At 42.4% G+C, this 24,630-nt stretch overlaps 1 protein-coding gene and 1 long non-coding RNA gene across 3 annotated transcripts in view; one reads left to right on the top strand and one right to left on the bottom strand.

Annotated features, from left to right (window-relative positions):
• The window catches only part of PDE3A (phosphodiesterase 3A), a 218,173-nt gene that overhangs the window by 111,595 nt on the left and 81,948 nt on the right, over positions 1 to 24,630 (top strand). The window lies entirely within an intron of this gene.
• LOC111923312 (uncharacterized) lies at positions 3,536 to 7,368 on the bottom strand. The gene is made up of 3 exons (XR_002861006.2): positions 7,279 to 7,368; positions 5,420 to 5,507; positions 3,536 to 3,735 (listed from the first exon to the last, which is right to left on the bottom strand). It is a non-coding gene; the product is annotated as an uncharacterized LOC111923312 (long non-coding RNA).

The raw sequence follows: 24,630 nt of genomic DNA, 5'->3' as shown, positions 1-24,630 counted from the left end.
GTCAGAGAGCTCCCATTTCATTTTGCTACAAAGAAAACCAAATTAATTTAAGCCACTTTCTTAACATGGATTTGACATTAAACTAAAAGAAACTGCATTTGTCTTTCCTTTGCCTCGAGGCATGAGAAAAGTGGTTTGTATCTGCCTGCAAAAGATCATTTTAACTTTTTATAGTCTTCTAGTTGATGACTGGCCAATGGTTTTATTGGCTGTTAAATGGTCTGTATCTCACTGAGGCTTGGGAAATAGTCCATACCAAGGAAGCCATGGATAGTCACTTGACTTGGAGTCTGCAAAGGAGAGTTCCAGACAATAAGTTTCTTCTTTCTGTTGGTAGGTGGGATTTGAAGCATGTATTGCTCATAGCTGATATCAGGTAACATGACAGCAAAAAACTGGATGAAATGGAGCTGGAATAGATTTTATCAGTAGAAAACGCCGAGAAAAGTAATGTGACAAATGCAAAGGAAACCTCACCTGTATTGTAACTTCATCAAATCTCTGTATGTAGCACTGTGTGGAGAATGACAGCAGTAATTGGCTGTGACCTGAAGCCTTTGCCATAAAATCCTCCACAGCAGCAACAAACCAACAGTCCTCTTGTTATAAGGTGATCATTTTCCTGTTGTCAGTCTGAGATGTTTTGTGCAATTATCAGGAGGGGAAAAGGAAAACTGTCTCTTTCACCCCTTTTGATTATTTTCACCCTTTACAACCTTTCTAAGGGAAGACTTAGTTAAGTATTCTTTGCAGAACCCCAAAAGAGTTTTTGGCATGCCGGGGGGAAAGACTTTAAGCAGTCAAGATAATGCTTTATGTACTTGCTGTAAGAGAGGTTTTTTGGGGGGAGATGCAGGACACATTCTCTTCAAAGCACAGCCTGGGTGCCCCAAAAGCTCTGGGAGGAAACACCTGGGAGCAGAAATGCAGCACAGTTTGCTCTGCCAGCCGTGCCTGCCCTGGAAGCTGGGAAGGTGGATGGAGCTACGGTGCCAGCAGATTGAACACTTGCCTTCTTTCTTTAGTGTAACTACATTTGCTTTTCAAATTAAAGTATTTCCTCTTGATTCATGGTATGACAGGTCCAAAACTGTGATTGAGTGCCGAGCTGAGGGCTGCATGCTGGAAACCAGGTGTTTGGTTTGACCAGTAGTTGCCTGGTTTTCTTGTTTTGTTGCATATTGGGAATCAGGGAAAATGGGATTTGTTTTGGAGTGCTGGTTATCTTTTGCTTTGTAGCACTAAGAAACTCTTTGATTTCAGAGGACAGATTTTCATCTGTGGCCTTAGGCCAATATCCCTTAAAAAGCTGTCAGCCTTACAGCCACATATTCTTCCATGCAAAGTCTTTTTTGTTGTGTAGGTGACGTTGTTAAGGTAGATACTGATACCTTGTTTTGGTTTTTTCCAGAAAATTAATTCTTTGACAGCAGCCTCAAGTATGGCACCAGTCAGTTGCAGAGCACTCAGTCAAAGCACTCTTAGAATTCTGTGAATCATGAAATATATGAGGGCAAAAGAAACAACCTGCCCTTTTCAGCAGCCCATTAGCACTGTGGAGTGGTTAACTCCAAAGGCTGCAGGGAAATGGATCAGGAAGGAGTCAGGCCAGACCCTGAGGCATCCCAGGCCATGGGGGCTCACCAGGGACCCGCTGCCACTGCAAGAGTGGAGCTGGCCAGCTGGTGGAAGGCATCTTTCCCTTCCCTCCAGGCATCCCAAGACCTTCTGTGACTTGCTGTGTGTGATTTCCTCTCACTGAGGCTGAGACAAAGGGCTGAGGAGCAGGTTCTAACCTCTTCACTCTCTCCAGTTTACCCAAAAAGGGATCAGAGAGAAGGTGGAGCCAGGTTTCTCTCAAAGGTGCATTTTGTAACATCCAGGGGCAATCAGCAGGGCAAGAGAAAGTCAGATTAAGCAGAAGAACTTCTCACAGCAAGGATAGTTAAACACCAGAGCAGTGTACAGTGTAAGGCTGTGGCACACCTGCTCTGGGGGTGGAAAACTCACCTCAACCATCACCCTGAGTTCACCTGCTCTGAACAGGCACTTGGACTAGGTGACCTTCAGAGGTCCTTTTCAACCTGAATTATTCATGATTCAAAAATCTGCATGTTTAACTGTGTCAGCTTCCTAACCTGACTTCAATCAAAATTTCAGGTTTTAATCCAAACTTTGGTTTACCCATAGCATTTGAATTGTACTGGTTTCTTAAAGAACTTTGGGAATTCTAACCTTGATGACTGATTTGCTAGCATAGCAGTTCAGGAGGTTATTTTGCACTCATGGAAAATAAAAATTTTCAGGAAGTGAGATTGTAGAAGTATGAATGGTGCAGGTTTGGGCTTTGGGTTCAGTCTGTGACCAAATCCAGTGATGTTTGTTCCTTTGGGAGTGCATGTCCTCAGTGTTGATCTGTGCCAGCTTCTCTTTGGCCTTCATCACTGTGCGTGGTAGCCCCAAATTTGTATCCAGGTAGCCTAGGGGACCTTGGTGCCTGCACTTCTTCTTTGCAGTGGTGAAAAAGTGCTCTCTGAAAGGCCAGCGTGGCAAGGGAGCAGCACAGTGTCTCTCCAGGAAGTTCAGTGTTGCAATAACACAGATAAAAAGGATTAGACAATGTATGGAGTTTCTTGGGCTCTGTGAAACTAAGAATAACTATATATTTTTTCTAGTTACTTGTATCTCAGGTGCCACTATGTACTCTCAGGCTTTTTATTTGTGAATCCTTGATGCTGTTCCTTTTGAAAAAAAAATATTAATAACTGCATTTAATAATTTAAAAATATCATACTGCTTTGTCGTTATTTTTGGGTTTTCTTTTTTTTTATACTTGGTTCCCTAGCAAATAATTTTTAAAAGCACTGCTTAAGTAACCTAGAAATTTGCAGATATATTTGCTTGCTTGCAAGAAAGAAAACACTGTCATTGGTTTGTCTTTTCTCAGGGTAAGTTTTTTTGGTAGTTTTGCCACTCCCAAGTTTCCCCTTCACTTTCCTCTCAGGGACTTCATTCTTTTATGCCTGACACTTGTTGAAATGAATATTGAGTTTTTGTTTTTGCTGTCATTAGGCTGGCTGACCTCAAGGAAAAGTTCAGACCCTTCCAGAGAGAGGATCAAAGAGGTCAATTATAAATGAAAGGTAGGGGAAGGAGGGATATTTTCCTGTCTTGCTTCATCATTTTCAGTGATGGAGTCTGAAGAAGCAGAACAGTCTGGTGCTTGTGATATTTGGGGATGGCTCTGTGTTTTCTGAGCTCATTATGGAAAGGAGCCAGTGAGAGCTGGAGAAGTGTACAGCCTGCCCACAAGTTTAGAATGGGCTGGGACGCTGCTTCAGGTTCTGATTTCCCAATCTCTGCCTGCAAGCAGGAGGGATGGAGGGGGAGGAGAATTCTCCTATTCAGTTGTGGAGCAAGAGAAAAGAGAAAGGAATGAAGAATGGAAAATGAGAGAAATAGGAACAATCTTCTTTCTTCCTGCTCCTTGGGGGACTGTTGCTAGATAGAGCATTTGATGAAGAAAACACCATGATTGAGTTTTCAAATACTTGAATTTCAACTGTGCTGTTGGCCTCTGAAGCTTGTAAGTCAGTCCAAGACAAACAATCTTCCTCTCCAAAAAGGTTTAGCTTGCATCATGTAGGCTCCTTTGCTGTACAGTCATATGAAGTGATGTAATGAAAAAAAGTGCAAGTGGTGTCTTTCAAATCTTGCTCTCAACCAACTTCAGGCCTGGACAGAAGAAACAAAGGACTTTTTATAATCCATATTTGTCACTGTGCAGGTGAAAGTAAAAAACATTCAGCTTTATCTTGATTTAGTTTGTAAACACTTGATAAATTCCACAGCCCCCTCCCTGCCCCCCACAAACCAGAGAGGGAAGGAGAATGTTGACTTTGGAAAGTACGAGCTCTCCGCACAGGAGAGGTACTGATGTGAGGCCGGCTGCTTTGGATTTTTTTTCTGGGGTTTCTGTGGGTCTTTTCCCTGCCCCCCTCTCCCCCCCACCACCAGTACAAGGCAATTCATTGAGAAAACCTTAAAACAGTCTGTAGAACATGACTGCAGTGGCAGCTCTGCAGTACTCACCGACCTACTGCAGCCTGTCCTTTGGCTCAACACGGGAAAATAAAATGTTATGTGTTTTCAGCATGGGGAGATTGTGCTTAACTTTAAGGATTTCCATGTTTCTCCAGCAAATTTGTAATTATTATGAGTCAAGACGTTTGCATTTTTTACACAGTCTTGTCTTTGCCCCACGTGAGGAAATAATTCTGGGTGATCTCTCCTGAGAAGTGAGCAGGTTTTTCACATTGTAGAATGCGCTGCAGCTTACACTAAAATGTGCAACGTTACTGTGGTGACCCAGAGGTGACTTCTGTGCCATCTCCCCCCCCATGGCAGTGAAAAGTTACTCCTTAATTAATTTTTCCTGCTTCAGTCTGTCCAGAGTTTAAACAGCATTGTAATGAAGATGAGCCATGCATTCACTGTTCCCATCCTCTGCTTCTTGCTAGAATTTGGCTCAAGTGGGAACAGGGAGGGAAAGAAAGGACAGATTTCTGCCTGGTCTCTCCACTGCCTTTCCTCAGCCTTCAGGCAACCTCTTTTTTTTTCAAAACTTGAAAGCTTTATCCTCCCCTGATCTTTTGATGGACCTGAACACAATGGTTCTACCACCCCGAGATGTCACAGGGGAGCTGAGGGCTCAAACAACTCAGGAGGGAATTTATAGTTCTGAATAAGCCTGCAAAACTATGGAGCTTGGGGTTTATTTTATCTATCTTGTTTTGCAGTGAGGAGAGTGAGTAGAAAAAAAAAAAAAAATGCAGCTTCATTTTTTGATAGAATTTAAATTCTTAGGCATAGATAATTCTGGCCAGAAGAGCAAATGAAGCCAAAGATCTGTATGTTTTTGGAGAAGCCTAGGGTTGTTTTTTTTTTGAAGTATGCTCATAGTCAGCATATGTTTTTAGCTAAATGTGCAATGCTATATACAATTAATCTTTGAAACCCAGTACAAAGTAACAGCTGGTTTGAACTCAACTCCAGGAGCTTTTCATGGCCAAAAAATAAAAATAAAAGAATCTCATATGAGATATAAAAATGTTAATGTTTCAATAAAATATATTTTTTCATGTTGACCAGGTCACTAGAGCTACTGTAAGCAATAGGGCTGTTGCAGGAAGGCTTTATATTTCAATATAAAGATCCTCTTTGTAATTAGTTATTTTGATATTTTGCAGCTTTCCTTCTTGGAACTCAGAATATGTAAATATGCAGCCTTAGACACTTGTTTGCTAAAGGAAAAGGAAAAGAAAAAAAAATTAACTGTGAATGAAGGGGCAAAAGTCACTTGTCTGAGGGCTTAAAAAACAAATTTTTTTTTAAGACAAGACAGATTTTGAGTCCTTACCTTTGTTTTTACAGTCCTTACAAGACCAGCTGATTGCTGCTGTACTGGTTGTACTTCAAGTGGTCATTCCTTCTGTCTTTCCCCTGACCTGAGCACAGACATCAACATCCTATGTTAAATTAGACATCTGATAAAGCAGAAGCCTCCTGTGCAACTGTTCATCACTGGACTGCTGGTTCTCACTCTTTTTCTTTCCTCCAGAATGACACAAATAACACAAAAACACCAATAACTAAATATCAGTGCATGTGAAAAAAAGCCTGTCTGGAAGGACACTGATGAAGGCTCAGGTTTACAAATTGTTGGGTTAAAGAATGAGTTCCCAGGAAAATAGATTGTTAGCAAAGCAATATTGGTCATCAATGAAGGATATATTTAGAAACTAGGAGAGGTGTTTCACCTTGTTTCTTTGATAATACAGTATGTGGTTAGCCAAACTTATGATTGAAGGGTTGCTTTGTTCTTTCTGTTAGAGACTAATGTTTCGACTGAATCAGGTAAATGGAACTTATCTTACATAACTGAAAAAAAAAAAGAAAAAAAAGAAAGAGAAATCTGAACCTAAAATGATTTTTGATTATACTTTAACGAGACACAGTTTCTGAGCTTGTTCACACTGGATGATTTCACTTGCTGCATCGTTTAAATATTCATGAAACTTGAAACAGAAATGAAGGCAGGTCTCATTTTTCTGACTGTATACCTCATAAAACTCCACTGAAAAACATTGTAAAAGGATTTATTGAGCTTTCAGAAATAAGAAGAGGCTAAAATTATGGTAGTCTGCATGAGCTGAACTAGCCTACATCCAACTATCCCCTTCATGCACACCTCATGTCCTAAACCTTTAAAGTAATATACATCTCCTACACATCTCTGCATGTTTATTTTTCCTATAGTTCCCTTGATTCACTCATTGCACAGAACAAACTTGTTCTGGAAGTAAATCTGTGCTCTCCACTGAGGGCAGCAGCATTTTCTCAGATCACATTTTTGAGGATGCCAGAATATGTTTAGAGAATGAGTCAGGAGATTGCAGAAGGAAAATATTTCAGGGTGAAGATAGGTGAATGATGCTCTAGAGCGATGACTTTTTGTAAAGTACTAGGCAATTTATTTAAAATCCAGATTCTTATAAGTAAGTTCCAGTTTTTATGACAGCTTGACTCCTTATCTTATTTACTGAATTCTTCCAGAAATGAATGGGTTCTCTTTTGAATATGGAAAGAATTATATAATAAGAACAATTCTCAGAAATAGGCCTTGGACTTCTCATACTGTACCTTTCAAATCAATAGACAGATTTGACCTGACACTCTTTGTCTTAGCTCTCTCTTCCTTAAGGAAGTTTATTCAAATAAATATTTCTGAAGCTTTCAGATACTGTGGTGATGAATGTTAAAAGCTCCCAGAAAATAAAGGGGCAGGAGAATTTCCATAGCTTGGAGTTAATTTTTAGTGCTATGTATACTGGAGAAAATGCAGCTGCTCATTCAAAAGCATTTGTAGGCAGCACCTATTTCTGTTTGCCAAATCAGAGTATTTCACCTTGCAGTGAAATACCTTAGGGTCACTTCATTAAGCTCCATGCTGTGCGATAGAGAAAGAGTGAAGTAAAATTGGACTTTTGTGTTAAAAAGTGAGGGGGGTCTTTGTTTATTTGGTTTTTTCCCCTCCATTCATGATTCAGGTGAATTGGTAATTCAGAGAGATCGGGTTTCTGCTTGCCTCTGGCCATAGGAGGGCCATCTGTCTCTGCCCAAGGTTTGAAACCTGCCAGTGCTCTGTTGGGTGAATGATTTGGCATACTTTTCCCAACTCTTTTGACTCATCTTACAAATGCTTTCCCTGGCTCATACCTTTAACCTGTGGTCATGTTCCCACTGTTAAGGAGCTGACTGGTGGCATGTTGTGTTGAAGATCCCAGTCTGTATGTCCCTGCTCTACCCTGTTGTGTCACAGTGACTCCCTGCCTCCTTTGCTCCACTGGTTTCCACTGTGAAGTGACTGATCCCAGCTCCTTGTCTCCTGGACAAGGGGGAATGGCTTCACAATCAGAGTAGGTTTAGGTTGGATACGAGGAAGAAATCCTGTCCTGTGAGGATGGTGACACAGGCTGCTGAGGGAAGCTGTGGGTGCCCCATCCCTGGGAGTGTCCAAGGCCAGGTTGGATGGGGCTGTTGTGCAAGGTGTCCCTGCCCATGGCAGGGGGCTTGGAATGAGATGGTCTTTAAGGTTCCTCCCAACCCAAGCCATTCGTTCTCTGGTCCTATGATTTTGGTTTTGCCAAGTTCCACTATGAATCCCTAACTGCCCAATGCCCCTTTCATTGTTACTGCAGTTTTCTTCCCAGGGCTGTCCCACCTCCCCTCCAGCTCCTCACAACCCAAACCCTTTGCAGTCCCTTGCAATGGTTATAGCAGGACTCTGGAGCTGAGCCACTCCAGCTTTTTTTCTGGCAGTGACTCTCAGCTTTCACAGCAGAAGACAATGGGACTTTTTACCCCTCTGTTTCCTTATTTACCTGGGAGATAAGGCTGTTTAGCCTCCTTCCCCAAAGTATTTAAAAATCTGTGTAGGAAGCCGTTCAGCAGCCTGCAAGCACAAAGCACCACTGTTAATGAACGAAATGAGATAAAAGTGGAGTTGGTGATGGCACACTGAGACAAACGCTCAGGCACTTTTCTGCCAAGGTGCAGGGAGCCTTTCCAGCCTTTATAGTGCTGGGCACCACTGCAGAAACCTAGCAGCTATTTTCTTTGAAGTTCCAGCCCCTGAAAACAAGCAGCAGAGGCTCTGAGGAAGTCAATTCAGCCTCAGTTTGGTGTCTCCCAGCATTTGTTTTCCTCACTGGAAGATGCAGCACTGTGTGCTCCAAGCCCCGCAGAACCTGTGTGTGCTGCCATCTGCCTCTGCTGCCATCTGCTCCCCTGAGCTGGCTGAGCACATGCCCTTTCTGATAGCAGCAGGAAGGTTATCTGTCCTAAAGCAGGGAAGCATTTCTCTGGAGGAGCAGGGGAAAGGTAGAAGCTTGCTGGTTTAGCATGCTTATATCCCTGTTTGGCACTCGCAGCATTGAAGTGCGACCTTCCTGCAGTTTGACTGCCTTGCAGATGTGTGAAAAAGGCCTTGTAGCAGAGACAGGAGGTGCTGAATGGGCAAGGTGATTCTTGTATTTTCTTACTGGCATATCTTTCATTTTAAATTTAACAGCTCTTCTTTTTCCAGGGTGTTAGAGGGATTCTTCTACACCCAGTTGTGTAACCTTGCTTGATGACATAGCACTGATTCTTCAAAAGAATGGGGGGCTTTTGCTTCACTTTTTGATATTTTTTTTTTTTTTTTTAACTTCAGACCTGTGTGAAGTCATGCCCACATTTTCTTCTGGTCTTTATTTTTATCTTGATAAATTATAGATAAATGAACTTGAGAGATAATACATATATAAGCAAGAGTGTATATCCACAACTTCTTAAGGATGTCATTACCTCGTCATATGTGCATCTACATATAAAATATATCCTTCATCTAAGCATTGGAAAACCTCTGAAGAGTCTCTCCATAAGCAGTGCTGGGCAGCTTTTGTTGCAAGAGCTGAACATTTGAGGAGCAAAGTCCCATGCGTGGTTCTCATGGGCCTATTTTTAGTTTCTCGTATGGGAAGAACGGCAAAAAATAGAGCAGGACCGTGACTTTGGATTTAGTGCAGAGAATGTTTATAGGTTGGTTGACAGGAGTGTGTGTGCGAGTCTGTGCCACAGGACTTCGGTACTACACTTCCTGTACACTCATTAACAGGACTCCCAGCAGAGCTGCTGGAGTTTCAGCACTCATAATGCTAATTTTAACATGCTGTAAAGTGTGCCACAGCTCTGAAGTGCTATTTTCAGCCTTGATTAGGGATTGCTGACCTGAAAGATCTATATTTCTCCACTGAGAGGCTTTCTTGCATTCATAAACCTCTGGCTTTGCCCTGAGTGCTTTGGTCCTCCATCTCTCACTTCCTTCAGAAGCTGTGGATGGGTGGGATGCAGAGGCTTGCTGCACTTGTGCAGAGGATGCATTTATAGCCTGCAAGTGCTAGTGCTGCATCTTTTAGATGTGCATAATTTTGAATAAATTAAAATATTTAAAAGAGTCAGGATGTTTGCTTCTTTGGTTATTGCTCTCATTTTCTTCTTCTGTCCTTGATGATTTTTTTAGGTGTTGTTTGGTACGATGGGCTCAGTCTGGAAGGCTGGTATTTCAAAAGTGCAAGGTGCAGCTCCCCTCTGGCTGTCTAACTCCAAGACAAGGAGCTCTTTAAACACACTGTATTTTGATGCATATTTTCAAATAATGACTTGACAGGAATCAGGTAAGAGAAAGGAACATAGACATTTGGTGTCCTTTCTCTTAAAAAAAAAAAAAAAACAAAACCCAAAACTAAGACTAAAACATTTAAACTTTTAAAATTTTAGCAAAATAACTCTCGTAGCTATTAAACTTTCCATGGAAATACCTGCCTCATATTTTCCAAGTCACTTTCCATTGCAGCTGTTTCCTAACTAAATAAAATGTTCTGCCTCGTGAATGACCTGCTAGCATTTAAAAAAGAAAAAGAAAAAGGTGAGCATCTGACTGGGCAAGGCTTGTCTTGTTTGAAACCTTTAAAAGAAGGGGGTTTAAAAGGAAGTAAAAAGCTTCCTATCCCCTGAGACAGGCAGAAAGGAAAGGAAAACAAAAGCCCCAAGTTCCCCAAAGTGGTGCAAGAATTGAAAATGTTTCAAGAGTTTCCCCTCCCTGTTCTGTTTGACACTTGCAGAATACCTGCACTTACAAAAAATCCCTGAAATATTGACTTGACTAGAAATGAACAATTAAAAGCTCTGGTCTTTGCTGTTGACCACTTATTGGGCAATGACATGGCAGCTTTGCATGAATTTGTTGGCATGGCTCTGAATTTGGTGTGCAAGACTGAGTTGTCCAACACTCCTTTCACCAGCCATTAAATGAGCAAATTATTCCAGCAGCAAAAAGGGCAAATTTTTACCTTGCCCTCATGTTTCCACCCATCTCCGTCATTCTCTGTTTATGTGAAAGGGAATGAGGAGGAAAGGCAAATATTTCCCTGCCTGCAGGATTGCTGACAGTTGGAAGAGATGCTCTGATCACTCCAGTCCTGCACCAGATTTGGTCCTTTGCTTTTTTAGATAGCAATGTAGCGGGATTATATCACTGCTTTATAACAGAGCACAGATTTGAAAAGCCGTTTTCCTACAACTAGTGGATACTGATTAAAAAACCAAACCAAAAGCACTGCAGAGAGCCAGGTTAGAGTGATAAACTGTGAGGGTGGGGTAGCAGTTTTACTTTTAAAAACTGACTTCATCAGGCAGCCAGCTCCATTTTGGCTTGGATGAAGGCTGCATCGCATGTGCAGCATGTCTTTCAATTTGCATTTAATAAATGCAGAAAATACTCCAAACAGGTTACAAAAACTGTTAGAACTGCGGAGTCATTGCAAATAATGAGGCGTGGAACAAGAGTAGAGGGAATAAAGTCTTTCAGCAGTCTTCATCTAAGTGTGTGTATTTAATTTCCCCTGTTCTCCTGAGTGTAAAAACAGCAGGAAGGTCCCAGAGCACCTCGGAGCAGAAGAGCAAGTTGGAAAGCCAAGCTTTCAGTGAGGAGATGAAATGACAGAGCTCCAAGTCTGATGTTTCCCCTCTCCCCCCTCCCCTCTCCTCCGCCAGCCTACATTTCTTGGCTCCCCTCGGCTCCGAGGCTGTTGGGGTTGTGACGTAAATTACTCCCAGCGAGTGACCCCCGTGGCAAACCTGTAAAACATTATACAGCATGAATAAAAAGTCTCTTATTAGGCCTGCAGCTGGTGAGATGCAGACATATGGCAGCAAGGATGTTTTGGAAGAAAGGCACGGCTTGACAAAGAACCCAGTCTCCCGATAAAGGTTTATACTGGCGCTTTCCTGTGTTTATAATACCATATGCCAGGGCCATGGCCTCTTTTTTCATCATATTGTTGTTTAAATTTTTTTTCTAAACCTAATCAGCCCTTAGGTTGAGGAGTCTGAAAAGCAGAAACTTGATATCAATATAAGCTTTTCCTTAGAGTTCTTTGACAGGAGTTACACTGTTGTAACTGCCTGAGCTCAAATCTGTTTCATGTGTAAAGTGAAGTAAGTTTGTCAGGACCAATTGTTCCTGTTATGAAAATAAAGTTTTACTTTAAAAAATATTCTCAAATAGATTCAATATTACCCACTTTTTTGGTTGGTTGGTTGGTTGGTTTTTTTCCTCATGTAGATATTCGGTCTTGTTTGCTCGCTTGCTTTTTCACTGTGTTAGTTTAGTATTACAGGATAGTATAAGCGTGGTTGTTTTCAAGGAGGGTTGCTATTTGAGTGTGTTTTTAAAAACTCTTTCCCTCACAGCCTCACAATCTCAATAATAAGCTTTTCTTAGGTCTAGGCATCTGGTCTCTGCTTTAAGAGTTGCACAGTCATGCTGTTCCCCTATCAGTTATGTGATAACTGGTACTTTAAATAATCATCCTTGACCTTTTTGTAGTCTTTCAGGCTGATTGATTGGTTAAAACCATATTTACAGTGGTAGCCAGAGAGGTTTTTGTTCAAGCATAACTGCTGGTTTGGGGTTTTATTATTTACAGGACAGTAGCCCTTAGGATTTCCCCTTGGGTATCTGGCCCCATTGTTCCAGAGGCAGCACAGAACCAGGACAGAACTACACTTTCTTCTTCCCCAGAGAGTCTTCAGTCATACTGAGTTTTGGCTGGAAGAAAGTTCTACCTTGATCTGATTCAACACCACCTGGCCTTCATGTGTTTTGTCAAGTATAAGAATTTCCCTCATATTGGGAAATTAATGTTTTAAAATGCAGTGAGTTGTTTTTCTGGCTTTTATTTGCAGCTGCATTCAGTGACAAAGCAGCTCTTTGGCTGCTGAAAGTTGAGGTGTTGAAGCTGTACTGACTGTGTCCTCTTAGGGAAAAACAAAATTCTCCAGCAGTAGATGGTTATCCACTTTTTGCAGTCAGGATTTTGTTGGGCAATGCATTTTGTCAGGTAAAAATTGAAAATAAATGGTTATAGCATAAGAGAGATGTTAATGAAATTAAAAAGCAACAAGAGCTAAAAAGAAGTCTGGGCTCTTCTTTCTCACTTTTTTCTTGACTGCTCGAGATACAAATTAACCTTGTCTCATATCTTGTGTTTTTCTTCTGGTTTTGTCCAGAACCTGACAAAAATCATGAATTAACTCTACCCTGGTACAGCTAATCCCATGGGCCTTTCCTCTAAGTGAAGTTACTGCTTCCTGTTGTTCCCACAGGGACCAGGGAACAATTAGAGGAGATTGGTAAAGACGATTGCAGCAGCTAAATTGGCCAATTCATCACTGTCTCTTGCTTGTTTGCTCGATTTAGGGCTGGATTTTGCATCCCTTTGTGGAAGCGTGGCCTTTATGAAAAACCCCAAAACAACCAAATAAAAGAAACAGTGAGCACTTGTCTGCTCAGTGAGCAGTTAGGTGTATCAACTAGACAAAAGGGTGAGCTGTATGTCCTGCCCTGCAGAAGTGGAATTCCTCCCTGGTATGGAATCCTGGACATAGGACTCCTCCACACAAAAACAAAACAAAACAAAACCAGCCACCTGCTTGCCACGTTCTTAGCACATCTCTGGTTCATTTGGGTTCATTTTTTTGGTTACCTGGTGGTTGTATGAACTTGGAGGATATTCCTTCTCCTCCCCCTGCCTCTCATTCAATAACAGGATTACAGCAAATTGCTGGCCTAGATGCAGCTTGCTTCGCTCCCTGGGCTGTAGATCAGACTCTGACCTCATTCTGTCTCTGCTCTCTGATGTCTACATCCTGTTAGATCCCCCAGGCCCTTGGTCCTTACAGCTTGGCACTTTGGAAGTGTTTCTTTGCTGCTCTGCACCCAGGGACTCGTTTTGCTGGGCAATGAGCAGTGCAGCTGGACTTGCTCCTGTGCACCAGGTCAGCAGGATGCCTGCACTGCTCTGGGATGTTCCACACCTGAAAGCAGGGAGAGGAAGGAGACCAGGCTCCAATGCTGGGAGTTTTCCTAGAGCACAGCACTTGCAGGATGATCTCAGGCTGCTTGTGAGCTGCTGCCAGCTCCTGCTCGTCGACCTCTCCCGAATCCCTCTCCCTGCCCTTCTCCAGGTGTGCAGCTTCTGCATCCTGACCTTAGAAAGACTGACCAGCCTCTAAGTTCTGAAAACCTGGCCACTCATTGTAAGTCAAGAGCTACCCAACAAACAGATTCACAGCACAGTGATCAGACTTGCAGGAAGGACTCTGGATGCATTTCAGGAAACACAGCCTGAATATCTTGAGAAACTCTGTGAGTGAAGTTTGACAACAGCAGAAAAATCTCATTTCAGTCAGTTAACCCTTCACAATTTGATACAATTGTGGTAGGGTTTTCCCTTTGGTTTTGGAGCTTTTTTCCTTTCAGATTTTAATTTCAACACTCTGTGGTGAAACAAAACTGAAATGCTGTTATCCTAGACATCGAAACATTGAAAAAAGATGTTATGTCTCATAAATATCCTCTTTCTCTCTTCAAGTACTTGTATCAAAACCAAAATCTCTAGCTGATTCAGTTTGTGAAGCATTGGAATTTTTGAAGAAACCCAGGTTTAATTCTTCCAATCAAGTCAACTGGCTGTGTTATTTGCTTATATGCAGGTGCTCTTTGTGTTCTGGGGGCAAGGAATAAATCTTTGCCTATACAAGATACTTGATATTAATCACAAATCAGTTTTTTAAGAATTAAACAGAAGGCTATTTCACTGAAAAAAAAACCCCAACAACAAAACAACAAACAAAAGGTCTTGTGTATTAGGATGTGAGGATATTAAATCTGTAGTATAGTATCCAAAGTGCATTTTTAACTCATGCTCTTCAAATAAAGACTTGGCATATATTTGTGCTGTAAGACAGTAGGCATTTTTGTGTGATTCTGTACTGTTGCAATAGCAGATATTTAGGCAGTGGATAAGCTACTGGGTAAATTTTCACATGCTTTCTGACCTTCCTGATGTTGGCATTGCCTGGTCTTCTCAAGTAGAACTGAGATAATTTGGCCCTTGAGATAAAGAAGGAGAGATAAAGTTATTTTTAGCATTAGCTTGCTTTAGTTCTGGCATTTTATTCTGTCCTGCCCATCCTCCTGAGTGGAAGGATGCAATTTGTTTATTATGTTTTACCCTATCTGCTCTTCCGGCTTTTGATAGCAGTCAGAGCTGAGGTTTACCCTTCAGCAGGTTTCCACCAGCACTGGGGCAGCAGATGACAGATCAGCCATGAATACTCAGTTTTCATTCCTTGTATTAAATTTTTTATCCTCTTTGCAGTCCTGGTAGTTAAAAGCTGTCTATTTCTCTCAGAGGAAATTTCCTTCCTTCCTTCCTTCCTTCCTTCCTTCCTTCCTTCCTTCCTTCCTTCCTTCCTTCCTTCCTTCCTTCCTTCCTTCCTTCCTTCCTTCCTTCCTTCCTTCCTTCCTTCCTTCCGCCACTTCCGCCACTTCCGCCACTTCCGCCACTTCCGCCACTTCCGCCACTTACTTCCGCCACTTTCTTCCGCCACTTCCTTCCTTCCTTCCGCCACTTCCTTCCGCCACTTCCTTCCTTCCGCCACTTCCTTCCGCCACTTCCTTCCGCCACTTCCTTCCTTCCGCCACTTCCTTCCTTCCTTCCTTCCTTCCTTCCCTCCCCCCCTCCCTCCCTCCCTCCCTCCTTCCCTCCTTCCTTCCCTCCTTCCTTCCCTCCTTCCTATCTTTTTTCTTTTTTTTTCTTTTTTTCTTTTTTTTTTTTATCTCTTTCTCTCTTTCTTTCTCTTTTTTTAAAAATAATTTTGAATTTGCTGGGTTGTTTGTTGTTTTTTTTTCTTTTTCTATGATTCAGATTCCAGGAAGTGAAATTTCTGTGCAAACTTGAAATGCTGTAATTATTACAGCAGCAGAAAAGAACCTGCTGTGTCTTCTGTAAGCTACAAGTATTTAGTGCTGTTGCCTTTAGAAATTCAAATACTTTGAGCTTATCAGTAGTTATCAGTGTGGGCACTACCTGTATTTCCATACACTTTTTTCTCCATCCTCTGTATTTAATATTGTGGAAGATGTTGGATCCATTATGCATATGGAGGCTGGACACCACTTTTTAGTCATGGGGCCAACAAAACATGGCATTACAGCAACCTGGAGCCCTTTTTCCCCTCTTTGATGAACCCCTTTTCCCATCTTCCTCGATGTCTCACTCCAGACTGCCACTCACAAGACACTGAATGGGAATATTCACCTTTGTGCAGCTCCTTGATCCACCTTGAACCTCCTGATTTTCTCTTAAAGCCCTGCAGGTGTTTCACCATGAGCTGTCTGTCTTTCCCTGAAAACAAATAAAAATTCTGGTTCCAGGACCACACTGTGTGTATTGGGGGGAGCAGGGCGGATGTGTAAGGTTAGGAAAACTATTTAGGTTATATACATTTTTATTTATGTTCTATATTTAGGTATGAGAAGGGAAGTTATTTTTTTTTGTCTTCTGTAATTCTCCCAAGCTCATATAGCATCTGTTTCTCAGCCTCTGTCACCCTTGCCTGAACCAAAGCTGTTGGTGGCCCTGGTTCTCCTTCAAGGAGTCTTTGTCCCAGTAAAGGGACCCATTGAGAGGGCCCAAGGCACTCAATATTTGGAATGCAGCTGCTTGTCTCCTGGCAGCATGCTTATGGAATATGGGTCTTTATACTGGTAAAGAGGGTAAACTGCAATTATCTATGATTTCTCTTTCTGAAAAAAAAAGAATTGAGTGGAAAAATTGAAGGAAGTGGAGATCTTGTCATGAATGCTTTCATGTCAGTGATGCTTCTCACACCTCAGTAAATCAGAGGGCTTTGTGAGAATGGTTTCTCTCCTGGCATTTTGTCTCTTGATCTCTTCCTGTCACTGTTCATCTCTGCATCCATGGGCAGAGCTGGAGTGGGCTCAATGTCTTGAAAGCTTGGGGAAGGTTCAACCCAGGTCACAGTTGGGACACAACTGTAAAGTTTTTCATGTTGTTCATCTTCTCTGGCTGAAGTCCTTCTTCTGAGGAAAGAGGTTTGCAAGATGCCCGAGTTGAGCCCAGATACAGGGGATAAATGTTATTTTTTTTATCCTTTGAGTCTTTCTCTCTTTCCTGTTTCGCTTTCTTAAAATGCACTTTCTTAAAAAGGAAGGTTGTTGGTATGTGAAGCCTGTCCTCCTTTATTTAGATATTTAGAGGGCTGAACAGTTCGTTTTCAAAAAGTGTGATAAGATCTCCTGGCAGCCAAAAATAAGAATAATTCTGTTCCCTGGTGTATACCCTTGACTCCCCACCAAAAAATAACTTGGACATAAATAGTTGATCAAAACAAAGCCTATGGTCTGATCCCGTGAACTGAAGATATTTAATTTCTACTCCCAGTTTTGCAGTACTGTGCTGGGTAAATGCCTCAATTCTCCATCTATGAAACACAGATAAATAATTGTTTTTCCTCAGGAAGGTTCTGTCTGAGTTAACATGTTTGTATGGTGGCTGGAAATGCTTTAAAAGTGGCTGCTACTAAGATTTCTCTGATTTGCAGCTATCAGATAATGGCAGGGAGGGACTCAAAGCCATCTTAAAAAGACTCAGAGTAACTGTGTTTAACCACAGTTAAAGCTGGAAGACCAGGCTGGTTCCCAGACACAGGAGGAAAAACAAAGAACAACCTCCAGGCCACACTGAATTGATGAAAATGCTGTTAGCATTAGGGGATTGAATCTGTAATCAATACAGATCTGGAGAGCTCCTTTTTCATTGTCAGAAAACCAGATCTGCACAGCCACTTTGCTCTGACCAGAGTCTCTCCCTCTCCTCCCTTTTTTTTTTTCTTTTCTTCTTTGTTTTGATAGAAATATAAATGCCTTTCAGTGTGGACCCTCTTGATTAGGGTAAAGTGATATATTTCCAGTAAAATAACACTTCTGCTGAATCAAAATAGCATTCTTGCACAAATTAAACATAGGAAGAGGAAAGAAAAAGTATTTGGGGCACAGGAAAAAGGAACTTAAATTACTTTTTCAGCAAGAAAATGAAGGTGCTGAAGAGTAATGAAATTAATAGGAGGAAAGCTCTTATTTCTCAGGCAGTGCTGAACAGCTTGTCAATAAGAAGAGGAAACACTGATTATTGATGAAGTTTGCATTAAAAATATTTCAGCGGTATGCAAACCTAGATCATTCAGGGAATAAAATTTTTTTGGGGAAAAAAGGCCCAGTGGTGGAGGGGCAAGCAGTTGCACATATAAAAGAAAACAAATTTCAAAATTATCTGTTTTGAATAGATGGACCTTCTTGACACACAACTTATTCCTTTTTTTATTTTTTAACCACTGAAATGGTACTTAATTTTATTGAAGCCTGTTTCTGAAAGGCAAATTAGTCCTAATATATTTTCAATATAGAATATTCTTCCAGAAAAGAATATTCCAGCAGTTTTCACATGATTCTGTGAACCAAAACTAGGGGCCTGAAAGAGAGGGTAAACTACATGTGTCTCCTTTGAGGTCAGCCCTTCCAGAAGGGGCTCCTTTCCCCTCTGTGCTGCTCTGCCTTTCTCCTTCTCACTCTGAAATGCCTCTTGGTACATCCATTTGCACCATGACCCCCAAATATTATATATTCTGTGCATCCTTTACACCATGGTAGAGTCTGCACCTTTGGTGGGCTCTGCTTTTGCTGTTGGCAGTGCTGTGACACTGTGGAAATACGATGGAAATAGGACTTGGGTGACCACATGGAATGAAGTGTGGGCAGACAGTGTTGCAGGAGAATGTATTTTATGATATCCCTCTAAGAAAACATACATGGTTTTATTTAAACATAAAAACCTGAGAAGCAAAACTTATTAAAGGTCAGACTGGTTTGAAAGGCAGTATTTCACATCGTGGAAAAACCTGCAGCCATTGTGAAAAATCTGTCTTCTAGAGTCAAACCTCCCCTGAAATCTCTCCTGTTAGGGTGGATGAAGGTGCCTGACAATTCCCCCTTGTACAGCACAAGCCTGGTATTCATCTTCCTGGCTTTTGCCTGTTTACACCCAGCATCTCTGCAATCCAGATGGGGAGCAGCACATGTGACAGCATGTGTGTGTGATTTGGAGCAGCAGATGGGTGCGAATGACAAACTGTTGCCTGTGTAGGCACCTTCCTCGAGATGACTCAGAGTCCTGCCTCTGTGTGTGTTGCTGTGCTGCTCCTGCACTCCCTTATGGAAGAGGGCACTGCCAGAGCTCCTGCATCTGAAGCTCTACCTGCCCCGACAGAGATCCCATGCAGGCATCCAGATTTCAGTGCTGATGCCTATTTGTGATGTGCCTCCTGTCTTAGAATGCACAGACCACGTTAAAAATCATGGAGAAAAGCAAGGTGGGATTGACTTGATATTCCAACTCTGTAGATCTCCCTTCAGTGTCTCTTTAATTCAAGTGGGGCTGTTACCTGGCGTTTCGTGCCCTGTTTGAGTTGCCTTGCCCTACTCAGATCTTGCTGTGAATGTGTTCTGCAGAAAGAGAAGGGTGATGGAAAGTGAAGTGCAGTGAGAGAGGAGAGGCTGGTGTTTCTGCTGTGGTCCTGCAGCTTTTGATATTCCCACTGCACTGGCATGATGTGATCAGCTGGCACAGGGTGCAGTGTCTGACTGCATGACCCCAAGGAAATCTGTGACAATTCCAGCAGCAGGGAAATTTTTTGGTCCTGATGTGTTTTTGCATGCATTTCAACTGGGCTGTCACTTAAAACTGTAGGATGGGAGAACCTAAAATGTACATATTGCTGGTTTCCTTGAGCCAGGCCCTTCAGGGTCAGCAGGGTGACAAATGCTCCAGCCATGCACACACTTGGACTTGCTAGCTTGGGAATGTGTGGTGTCTGACTCCTGGCATTGGTTTAAATCCCACAAATTCTGCAGTTTCTCAGTGTGTTACTCCTGACAGCTCTGCTGTAAGGCCTGACTGGGGTATCAAAAGCAAAGCCCTGCTCTGCCAGTGCTCAGTGCTCGGAGTTTTGGTGCCTGTGGTCCCATAAATTTGAGGCAGGCAACCAAATCCTACTGCTGTCTGGCTGAAACACATATTCTGTGGCCAGGAATCTGCATGTAAATGTCAGTGGGAAATGATCATTGCGAATTTTCTGTGTGGCAGTTGGCTTTTTTCCTTTATTTTAAATCATGCAGTTGCAAGGATGAGTAGGAAAGATCCCTGGTTTGCTGCTGGAGAGACATCTGAGCCCCATGTGAGCACCCTGCCGAGGACAGTTGGAGGAGATGGGAGAACTGGGCTGCTTGGGGATGGAGTGGGTGAAATGTGTTGTGCTGGAAGAAGATCACTGAGCTGATTTAATTAGTTCTGTTTCAGAGGATTCATTTTCGCTCGGGTCACTGCTACGTTCATCTATTTGCTTTTTTCCCCCCTCTTAGCAATAGACAAACGCAGGGTGATAATTAATTTGGCAGGTTGATTGAGATTGGGTGGCAGAGAGGAGAGTTTTCCTGGATGAGTGATGAAGCATTGCTGGTTGAGCTTAAAGTGAATAGTCTGAAATAGAAAGTAGTTAGTATAAAATCCCCCCAAGGGTGTGTTTAAACTGAATGTACTTTGAGTTTTGACATTGAGGTTTTTTAGTAAGCTACCAGACTCTACAGTGTAATTTTAGGACATTTGCTAGCTGGGATCTAGCTGTTGAAATATCAGTGCTATTCTTCTGCTCTGTGAAGCCTCAAAACAAGGAAAATGGGGTGTTAATTAAAGAAGTGGCTTATTTGTGTGGGTGTCTTGGCAGAGCAATGCTTTTTTCTTTTCCAGGCCAACCCTGGAAGCTGAGGCTTCACCTGGCCAGACTCAGGGCTGCTCTCAGGATGGGAGAAGGCTGTGTGGGTCAATCTGCTTTGTGGGAGGCCAAATTCTCTTTATCTTAAAATTTTTATTACTTTATTGCAGCTATCCCTCAGTGCTACCATTAAAGTTAATGTGTTTCAGTAAAACAAGCTGCTGAAACTGAATTACATTTCTGGCTTTCTGCCTCGCTGTATTTTGGCCTCACCAGGGACCAATTCCTGTAGTCACCACGTTTTGTGTTTCACACCAGATGGACACTGGGTTGCATATTACCACAAACAAAGTTTGGGTTTCTTTCTTTTCAGGAAGTGTGTGTGGTATCACAAGATATCTGATTTGGTCAGACTGCTGGATTCTGCTGCTTGCAGAATTTCCAGCTTTGGGGGACAGTGGCACTGCCACCTTTGATATCTCTGACCAAGCACTTGGAGTGGGGATATTTTCCCTCTCAGTCTCTACCCCCTCCCTCTTTGTAAGTGTCTCTGCTCTGCTGAGAGGTTTGAGTTGACAGCTGTGACAAAATGCCATCCTGTGTGCACGGGGGAAGTACAGAGGTGACACGAGCAAGTCACGCATGTCCCTGTCCCTGCCGCAGCCGCTCACTTCCCTGGCGCTGGAACCACTTCCAAAGGTTAAATGTCTGGTGAAGCCTCCATGCTTACTCAGTCCTGAGGGCCTCTCTCTGCTGAGACTGCCAGTAAGGATGTCAATTTGATGATGGTTTGGGGTTTTGTTTGGGTTGTTGTTGTTGGGGTTTTTTTTCCTGTGAGGTAGACATCCACTGGGAATCGAATTGGAAAATTCCCATTTTTATGCAAACTGGCAGAGAATGGTCAGCTATTTGATTAATGCACTTCCTAAACTCATTGGGTTAATTTGCCTTCCATATGAGCTATTGTGATCTGTGTTCATATTGAGGGTGATCTGCCTGATCAGAGCTTGACTGAAGAATCCCTGAAACGTTTGCCTGCCTTTCCAGTGGGTTTTTAATCGCTGTGCAAAAAGTCATTCCCTTGGTCTTCAGGGCATTTCTTTGGAAGCAGAGACCCTTCTGTGCACTGGTAACTGGTCTAAAAGGGCACATGTCACCTTGGAGCTTTGTGTTAGCAACACAAATTGCAGATGAAACCCACGTGACACTAGGATCTATGGAAAGATGGAAGGTGAGAGAAAAACTATGCACTAAAGAGGGAATAGTATTGGGAACATATATTTCAGAGCAGATTGTTTTGTAGAAATCTTTAGACTCCTTAACAAAATAATAAAAAAAAAGGTTTTAAGTACCTCAACATGATTTCAGACACTGATAATTCTGTCTGCTGCAGGAGCTGTCTAGTTTATCAAGCTTGTGCCAGGTTTGGTATTGTGAATGGGAAAAAAAAAGTAAATAAGTTTCTGACTTTTCCAGGAACTTAATTGCAACAGAATTGCCCCAGAATGGACTTGACTGCAGCTGTGAAATCAGGAACTTCATGTGTGTTCTGTGAATAGCAAGCAACATTTAAATAGTAAATTTTCTCCTTTTTAACAACATACTTTTGTTCTTGTGTTAACTTAGTTATGTTTAGGACTCTTGACGTTGCTGTGCCTCCATACTGAGAAATCTTCTTCTCTGTCTGTTTGTAAATTATGTAAATTATTGTGGCTAAGGTGGGAGGGTATCAGAGTAGCTGTGCCCACAGTTTTTATCTCACCACTATAGATATTTTTGCTTTGGCTTTCATGACTGTGCTCACAATGGGAAAATGGGTATATGAAAAATATGGTGAACACTATGTGGATTACTAGTCCACCAGATCAATATGCCTATTATTAATCTACCAGATTAGTTCAATGGGATAAGAAATCTACTTATGATTGGTTTAATAGTTTTACTCATTTATTCTGAAATTAAATATCCAGATTAAGATCATTAATTTAGGAAGTCTTTGTTAAAAAAATCTGCAGTACATCTGCAAGTAACTCTTTGTGTGGCATCCATGATTGAGGATCACTGAAGAATAAGAATTGGTTCCAAAAAAACAAAATAAAAAAGGGGGAAAAAACCACTACCACCTCCTCCCTTCCACCCCACACTCCCCCCAAAATCAGGTCTTTTCTCAATTTTACTACAGCTCAGCCTCCCAAACCTGTTGTTTAAAATGCTCTTTGATGTGTGAAGGATTAATAGGGACCTGAGAAATTCAGTGGTAGGAGTGAAAATAATAGAAACACGCAGGGATTTGTTTTACTACTGTCATCTGTTTAAGTAGTTGTGACAAAAATTTGTATAAAACCAGATACAGGGTGTGGAGGTGGATATTCCTGTGCCTTTTTCTTTTTCCCACCTACGGTTTTGAGGTTTTCTTTTATTTCCCAGCAGCTTCACATTCTGTGCTGTTAAACCTGCTCATTTTCAGGGGTGCTGCGGAGCGAGGGGCACATGCCAGCTTGCTGTGTCACACATCTTTGTGTGCTTTGCCCACCCCACAAGGAAGCCATGGAATCCCTGAAGAAGTCAGATGCAGTTTAGTGTCTGGAAATAAAAAGGCCATATGCTGCCATGAGAAAGTCCTGCAAAATGTAGACTCTTGCTGCCTCGCCAGTGCCAGATGTGATCTCATTCCCTTGGAGCCGAGTCCCTGGTTAAGTGCTCAGGATGGTTTCTTTGCTGTGCCTTTGGGAGTCACTGCTGGTGCTTTTTGGGGTGTCCTCTGTGCTGCTGTGCCCGTTTAGCTCCCCTCAGCTTTGCTCCACCAAGGCCCTGTTTTGCCCATTCCCCGCTGCCACAGTGGCTCGTTATCCTGCTCTCTGTCTCAGAACGGTGTCTCCTGATGCCTGAGTGCTCTCTGCAGCCTCTGGCAGTGCTCTGGGGCCTTGCTTGGCCTCCCAGCTGGGTTCTGAGAGGGATGGAGGAGGCAGCTCCCTCCAGGACTTCCAGCTTCCCCAGGGTAGCAACTTCAGAGGACTTGACTCTGTGCCCACTCAGCCTGCACAAAGCCATCCACTGCAGCTCCTCTTCAGACCCATCACTGTGCCTCCTTGGCCCTGCCTCCAGTTCAAAGCAGGGCCAAGTTCCAAAGCATTTCTGCCCCTCTTGCCGGTTTAAAAAGCTTATCTCTGCTTCCAGCTGTTGCCCAGCAGCCCAGAAACCTTTGAAACAATGTCTTTGATTAGGAAGCAGCTGAATGGTTCTTAAATGCTCACCCCCAGTTTATTACTTTGGTTGGTTTCTTGTGGTGAATTATTTTGTTTGGGCTTTCTGTTTGGTTTTTTTTTTAACCAGTCTTGGGACTGAGGCTGCCCTTGGTGATTTGCAGGGCTACAAGACGTTGGGAGCATTTGGGTGGAGAGTTTCTTTTCCGCAGTGGCTGTGATGACACCAGCATGCAGCTCACACATCTGGCTGAGCACCACAGCTCTGACATCTTGTGCTTTGTGCTGACCCTGGGAGTTGGCCAGGGGTTGTGGAAAAGGGATTGTTTTTCCAAATACTGGAGCCCTTTGCTGTCTGTGTGTCATGGCTGTGTGTGATCACTCTCAGCACACAGCAAGGAAGGCATCTTTGGCACTTGGGATGCCTCAGGGCAAGGTGCAGTTCTGCCATTTGGTGGAGAAGACGCTCAGAGCAGCCAGCAGTGAATCTCAGCAGCTCCAGCCTGCTTAGCTACTCCTACTGTTGGTGTCCACACCAAAATTCCCTCCCCAAATCAATCTGATCAGTAAATCATCTCATTCATCTTGATCACCATGAAAATGCAGGGAACAGTCTATCGGATAGAAGGAATCCTACTCAAAATAGCATGTGCAAAAACACTCTGTTAGTTTCTGTGTGACCCGACTCCTGCATGTTTGTAAAAATAAATGTTTCCTCTAATATGTAATCAAGTAAATAATTAAATAATGTGTGCTTTTTTTTTCTCTTTCTCTTTTTTTTTTTTTTTTTTTTTTTTTTGTTACTGAAAAAGGAATTTCTCGGGAACATTTTGTGCCTACATGCTGGTAACAAACAGTTTCTTATTACCAGTGGAAATAGGATCCTGACTGGAGCATGGCTAATGCCCATTCAGTCAGAGAATATGGATCATACTGTGCCCCATTCAGCACAAGCTGTAAGGAGGCAGTGTCGAAGAACTCAACAGTGAGACACTGTTTCACATCCTCAACATGCCCATTCAACTAAATCTCTTCCAAAGATGGAAGATGTTATGCTCATGTTTAAATAGAAGCTCTGCTCTTTTGGTGAAGGCTGAAACCAGGTGCCAGCCTGATTGGATACTCCTATCTT

This window comes from Cyanistes caeruleus, chromosome 4 (genome assembly GCF_971803275.1).
Source record: "Cyanistes caeruleus chromosome 4, bCyaCae1.hap1.1, whole genome shotgun sequence".
NCBI classification, from domain to species: Eukaryota; Metazoa; Chordata; class Aves; order Passeriformes; family Paridae; genus Cyanistes; species Cyanistes caeruleus.
Note: the sequence above shows the minus strand (reverse complement) of the source record. Positions and strands in the feature narration are given on the sequence as shown.